The 7,034-nt window shown below is 43.7% G+C and overlaps 1 protein-coding gene across 1 annotated transcript in view; it reads left to right on the forward strand.

The window, feature by feature from the left end:
• Positions 1 to 7,034, forward strand: part of DNAH5 (dynein axonemal heavy chain 5) — a 306,494-nt gene that overhangs the window by 336 nt on the left and 299,124 nt on the right. The gene's annotated exons all lie outside the window — the stretch shown is intronic.

The following is a 7,034-nucleotide window of genomic DNA, read 5'->3' on the forward strand; positions in this document are numbered from 1 at the left end:
TGCTGTGTGGTGGTTGGGGTGGGGGGGGGGGGGGGGACGGGACACCAAGATCACTTAGCTGTCCTTTACCCCGTCCTACATCTGGGGAGGTCTGCTTCTTCCCAACACACATCGCCATTTCCTGCAACTTCAGCCATCGGCCGTGTTGCACACTGGGCACCCCCAGAGGAAGAAGGGTGGAGCTGCAGGTGACCTTGAGGCCTTCACCCTCTTGTGGATCTGCTGAAGTCTTGGGGAGGGCAGGAACTGGGGGCTCAGGCCAGATACTCTGGATCTCAGGAGGCCAGGAGCACAGCTGACTTCTGGGTATGTCACTGTGTGGGGCATGACAGGAGATTAGCAAGCTGATGCCGGAACCACCCATGCAGCAAACCTCTTTATAGCCATGGTTCTGCTTTAAAAGCTGTTTTTGAAGATGGACTCTCGGACTCATTTTATTTGTGCTCTCTATACTATTAGTGAAACCACCTCTGTGCATGTCTAGCCGGGTGCTGAGGCAGTCAAAGACGCTTGTTAACTGAATGACTTTTTCAGGACTCTAAACTCTACATAATCTATATGTTGTTACATTTACAGTTGACAGTATAGTGGGTGGGTTATTTGATTTTCTTTTGGTTGAGAACATCAATCTCAGAACCTTCAGTGAGCACACGTTTTTCAGGCTCGTATAGACCTAGAAACTTAAAAATGAGAACCCCCTCCCATTGCTTCATTTAAATATGTTCCACTTGCTTAACAAGGAAATTTAGAGGGAGTAATAAAAACGGAGTATTTAACTTCTTTCTGAATGTGTGGCAGCATCTGCACCCTGATTGCATTTGTTCATTAACTTCATAATGGCTTTGGAGCCCAATGCTGTCCTTGTTAGAGCTCTGCATTCCTCACGCTAAGGCTAAGCCTGTCTAGATGGGCTCCCACTGGCTCTCCATTGAGAAATCAGCCAGGCCCTGTGTCGGTGACTCCCCATGGCCCCTTCCTGGCCTATACCTAAGAGCTGTAGAATATGCTCGAATGGTGTTAATGAATAACAGAAATAGATTTCCACTTCTCAAAAAAGAGCTTTGGTGTTTCTGAGACTAATTAAGGCATCTGAAGAAGTAACTGGGTCATCGCCGAGTAGTCTCAGTGGTGATGATCAGTTTAAGAGGGGAGAGGCTGATTAAGCTTCACCTTGGGACTTTTAATTATGTCTTGGAAACTTGTATGCAAATAGACACCCACTGCTAATAGCTGATATTTTAAAACTTATTATAAAGATTTAAAAAATGGCTAATGTATTTTTAGCTTCTTGGCTTCTTTTTAGTATTGGGAAATAATAGCATTAGATGAGAGTAGACTACCAATAAGTAGACAGTTATTAAATATGTTACATAGGATTGCTCCATTATAAGGGAATCCCCTGGCCATGACAATGCATTCTTGCAGTGGACTTTCTTAAAATAGACTTTTAAAGTCATGTTTCTAGGCCATTGGCACCAAGATGAAATAAATAGGGCCCAACACATTGCCAGTAAATTAGTAAGTGCAAAAAAGTCATGTTAAAATTTTTTTTATACATTTGGGCAAAAGCTAAAGAGCAAAAATTAGGTGTGAATAATTTTTTAAAAAGATGGTGGGCTGGCTCTGTGGTTCTGTGCTTGAGGGAGCCAGATCCCACAGGGCTGACTGTGCAGCTCGAGTCCTGGCTCCCGTGGCTTGAGAAACATACTGGCCATGTGTGTGCATGGGGCCCACAACCTGACAAATGGAGAAGTGGAGGAAAAGGGATGGTGGCATGACTGCGCCCCATTGGAGGTGGGGATGGTTTTTCCTTCTCCTCTCCCGATACAAAAAATTCAGAAAAGGAGATCTCATTCTCACTGTCCTCTGAATTTCTTCTTGGTGACGTGCAATTTTGTGGGTAATCTGGGGCTATGGTGGGCTTATTGGTTGGGGTCTAAAACACATGGTGAGCTGGAATGCTTGCAGAGGAGGGGAGGAGGGTCATCCATCTGTTCAGGCAGAATCGAAGGTTTTGAAGAACCAGGTTTCGCTTTTGCAATCACATGGATAATACTACGTTCAAACAATCTAACTTGGCTGCTTAAAAGAAATCTGTTTAATGGAAGTAGAGGAGCTAAATGGGAGGAATGAACGTTTGTCTCATCCTCAGTGAGTTTGGGAAGCTACTTGCCCAGCTCCAGGTTGGGGTCCTTGTGTCTCATGCAGCACTTGCTTAATTTAAGTGGTGGTTACTGTGTGCAAAGTCGGCGGCTCCTGCGTTGTGCAGGGGAAGATACTGCCCTGATCATAAGAATTTGCTTAATGCTTGTTACAGATGACTCTCAAACTTCCTTACACAGTTAATCCTGGCCATGTGTCCAAGAGATGAAGGCATATTTACCTCTTTGCAGATGGAGATTTTTGCCTGAAGTCTGTGCTGGGGGACAGAGGAAAAGTAGTTCTCTTCCTCTTTTTCAGACTTCATGAATATGCAAGATGTATTTGTGTCTACATGCAAACCCCAGTGGTAGAACCATGAGGAGCTCCCCCAACTCTCCTCCCTTCTCTTTGCTGTCTTGGCTTTCTCCTTTCTTTTGTCATTCCTCCTTCCTCCAGAAGCTTCCTGATCTTTCTTCCTTCTCCCCCAACCTCCCACTCTTAGCCTCTTGGTCTAGGTCTACCTGAAGAGCATGCATCTAGTCAGAAGGGACTAACTCAGAGGCCATTTCCCTGTCCACACAGCTAGGCAGAGCAGCCCTCTGGCTGCAGCAGCTGGGGGCTTTCTGCTGTAGACACAGACTCAGTGGGTTCACTTTCAGCCTTGGGTCTTGAAGAAAAGAAACTTTTAAATAGTGCAGCTTGATAGTTAAAGGTTGCTGTACTTTCAGCTTGGGCATTATCCCCTTTCCCTTTTTTTACAACGTGGTTTTCTTGTACTTAGTTTAAAAAATGCTGGCTGTCATAGCAGTCAGGCTGAGACATGCTTTGGAGAGGCAAAACAGCAAAGCTGAGCCCGTAGCCTGCAAAGGTGGAAATCCAGCCCCTTGACACCCATGAGGCTCCAGAGGGGAAGCTGCCAGCAGGAAATATTTCAACAGCACACATACAAAAAGAACTGCCTCTTATTTAAGAGATTTCATTTGCATGTTTCTGTATCTTTACAGTTTATTTATTTAAGGTTAAATGTTTTGGTATTTGTTATTCATTTTCCAGTTTTTCTCCTTTTCAAAAACCCATATTTCCTTTGAGATTAAAGTATTCGAGGCATTAAATAACTTTTTAAAGTATTAAATGAAAATTGTATTCTTCTGTGGCCCAAAGCATCTACCTCTTTCCTCTTTCCTGCTTTCCTTTGTCGTTATGCTCTCTCTCTCTCTTTCTCTCTCTCTTTCTTTTTTTTTCTTATTAGAATCTGGAGCCAGACTTCTTGGGTCTGAATCCTGGCCCCACCACTTGCTAGCTGTGTGTGTTTGAATAGATAACGTAACCTCTCTGTGTTTCAATATTTTGATTTATGACGATGGGGATAGTAGCAGTACCGCCTTTCCAGGCGTGTTGTGAGGATTAAGTGAGTTGATACTTATGAAGTACTGGAAACGGAGCCTGGTGTAGAGTCATGCTAATAATAAAAATGAAATGCAAAAATAAAGACAGAAGTCAGTCAAGGAAATACAGTCAGGCAAGAACATAAAACGATCGGTAAGCCTACCTCTTCATCATGGAAGTAATCTCTATGAATGGTCTTGCTTTTTCCCCACAAATTTGCACCCAAGGCCAATTTTATTTGTAAAACTTTTGTAAAAATTTGATCATATTCTTTTAGGACCTGATTTTTCCTCTACATTTTACAAAGTATCACACAACATGTTCAATTTTACTAAAATGCTTCTTCTTCAACACAATTTTTTCAGTATGTTTGTTTATTCTTTATTTCCATGAGAGTGAGAGATTGAGAGAGAGAGAGAGATTGAGAGAGAGAGAGAGAGAGATTGAGAGAGAGAGACCCCAAACGCTCCCCATGCTACAATCCACCCCTAGTTTCAGACAGCCCAGATAATGGCCTTGCCTGGGCCCTACCGAGGGAGGCCCCAGGCACCATCCGGGATCTTCGCAGGCAGGTCTGATTGTGTTACCACTTTGCTACCACTAGCCTTTCAACACAATTCTTAATTCTTTTTTTTTCTTTTTAGATTTTTTCTTTTTCTTTTTTAAAATTTGCCATAGGATGCCTGAGCTTTTCACAGAGAGACAGAGAGGGAAAGTGAGAAATCACTCCCTGCGGGGAGGGGGGGGGATGGCTGTGCTGCAATCCCTTCTCCTCCATTCTTCACTTTGACCATTGTGGGCATGCACACACATGCGCCTGGCATGCACAGTTTTCAGTTCTCAGTGGCTGGGTGAATTCTACTGCATGGCTCCACAGTAAGTTATTTTATGGATCTTTTATTGTGAACCTGCAAAGTTCTTGTTATAAAGCATTTCTTGACAATAATTCTGAACCCCCTCCCCCCAGTTGTTATCACAATATCACTATCTTTTATCTCATCTCTTTCCCATCCTGTGGGCAGCTCCCCATGGCCCTTCCCCCGTCGCCCTGCTCTCTACACAGCCTCTATTTCTGCCCTGGCTTCTAGAAATGCTGTTCTGGGAGATTCTGTGGTTGTCAAAACACCTTGTTTAAACAGCAAACGTTCACACCCTTACAATTAAAGTACAGTAGAACCAAAGACTTCACCAAGGCATTAGGAAACACAAATGCCTCCTTCTCAAGGCCAGCAGACCGGAGGTGCAGTGGTAGCCCCCTTCATGTGCTCAAGGACCAGTGGAACAATCTCTACGATGGGAATTCATCCCACTTTTATTTTATCTGTCATAAAATATTTTTGACTTTTGAGTTTTGAAATTTCTTAAATTGTCATATCATAGTATAGTAAATAAAATTCAGTTTGCCAAAATAGCAAATAGTTACAGATCAAAATCAGAGTAGAGGCAGCCCTGCCCAGAATGTGTAAATAGGCAAAAAATTCAACAGATGGTTAAAGCTCACCACCTAGTGGCTTCCCACGGTGTGGCGTCTTTGAATTTGGTCCTTTCGGGGCTTTGGTTTCTATGTGACAATTTTGTATAGTTTTCCACTCTGTGTTCATTTTTCTCTAGGCAAAAGTAAGCATTACTTAAGGAGTCCCATTGCAGCATCTTATTTAAGTCTCTTGTATTTGGTGAACAGTGAGGGATTGACCTTTCCTTATTTGGTGAGAAATCTTATTCTCTTACGTGAGAAATTAGAGGAATATTGTTATTTCATGGCTTGTGCTTCAGTTACTTCAATAAATGAGGAGACTCCAGAGGTTTTTTGAAAACTGGAATTAAAGAATAAGTTTATTTTGGGACAAAAATATTGAAATCCATACACAGTTTTCTTTTTAAATTTAATTTAAAAATAATAATTAGTTTATTATTATTTTAAAAATTGGTATAGAGTGTGTGTGCTCACTAGAGAGAGAGAAAGTGAGAGAGGAAGCCACCAGGTCTGGGAATTGGACTGTGGTTGGCCCTGTGGGAGTCCAGTGCCTCAGCCACCATGCCACCTGCCAGACCCCATGCACAGTTTTTGCATGATACATATTTCCATAAATTTTTTGAAAACCCTTTGTGTATTGCATTTTCTATTACCAAGAAGAAAACAAGTCAGGACTTTTCATCTCTACCACATTCAGCTTCTAAGTCTACCTAATTTTTTTTTTTTTGAAGAGGTTTTTGCTATAGGGCGTGTGCGCTCGCCAGACAGAGAGAGACAGAGAGACAGAAAGTGAGAAATCACCCCCCAGGGGGGATGGCCACGCTGCAATCCCTTCTCCTCCATTCTCCTCTCGGGATCTTGGGTATGCATGCTCACGTGCCCGGCGTGAGTTTAAGCCACCGGGTCCGGGACGCAAACTGTGGTCGACTACATGGGAGTCCAGCGACATAGCCATTACGCTAACTGCTGGTCCTTAAGTCTACCTAATTTAAATTGAGAATATCATCAAATGAGTTCTGTAAAAAGCAGAACCTGCAGCAAGGATTGTGCTATTTATTTATTTGGAGAACAACCTCAGGGAAGGGGGAGTGAGGGGCTAGTAGAGATCAGAAGAAGGGGGAAGAATCAATGAAGGTTTGCTATTCCGCTGGCTGCTTCCGGGTAGCGACTTAGTGAGGTGATCTGCCATAAGGCTGTGCACACCTAGGGTGGACTAGGAGGGGGACAGAAGTACTACTGGGGAGCTAAGTCTGTCTCTTCCTGAGATAAACAAAATGAGAGGCAGAGTCTGGAGGAGAAAGGAGTTTATTTCTGTAACCGGTTACAGGGAAGCAGTCAGCAAGTGCCACCACTGTCTTGGAAAGCTCAGCATGTTCTCAGTATTTGTGGTCACAAGCATGGCCTGTGTCCTCTCTACAATCGATCAGGGTCAATTGCTTTCCCTTGGGTAATTATCCTGATTCTTTCAAATACCCACTCCTGGTTTCTCATCTGGCCATTCCGCAAATGGACCGCCCCATGGTCTGTTTGACCCAGACCTCCCCATGGTCCTCAGCACTTGGTCAAATTGTTTCATTAGAAGTCTTTCTTAATTTCAAAATGGCTGCGTCCTGCTGCACCGCTGGCCTGCTTCAGAAGGGAGGATGTGTCCTGTGCTCCTGCTCCTATTGGTCAGTAGTTTCCTTCCTCAGCACAAATTCCTCTGCATTCTGAGTGTCCTGGAGGACAAGCCAATTCCAGGTGTCTTGCAGCTAAGAGAAGCCCTGGGGTGGGAGACAAGAGTATGAGGTCTGCTTACCCTAGACTCTGTCACAGGAAATACAGAGGAGCTAAATAAATACTGGCAAAGGATCTTATGTTTTCTAGTGCATGCTATCACGTGTGGGTTCGGATTCTTTTGGTTGCAAGAAACATAAACCACCTAAAGCTGAACAAGGGGAATCACAGCTTAGGTAGTGATGATGCTGGGTCTGATGTAGGCACGGGACCAGGACTGGCAGGTAACCAGATCTCTCCCCTCTGCTCATTCCTG

This window comes from Tupaia chinensis, unplaced genomic scaffold (assembly GCF_000334495.1).
Source record: "Tupaia chinensis unplaced genomic scaffold, TupChi_1.0 Scaffold143836_2, whole genome shotgun sequence".
NCBI classification, from domain to species: domain Eukaryota; kingdom Metazoa; phylum Chordata; class Mammalia; order Scandentia; family Tupaiidae; genus Tupaia; species Tupaia belangeri.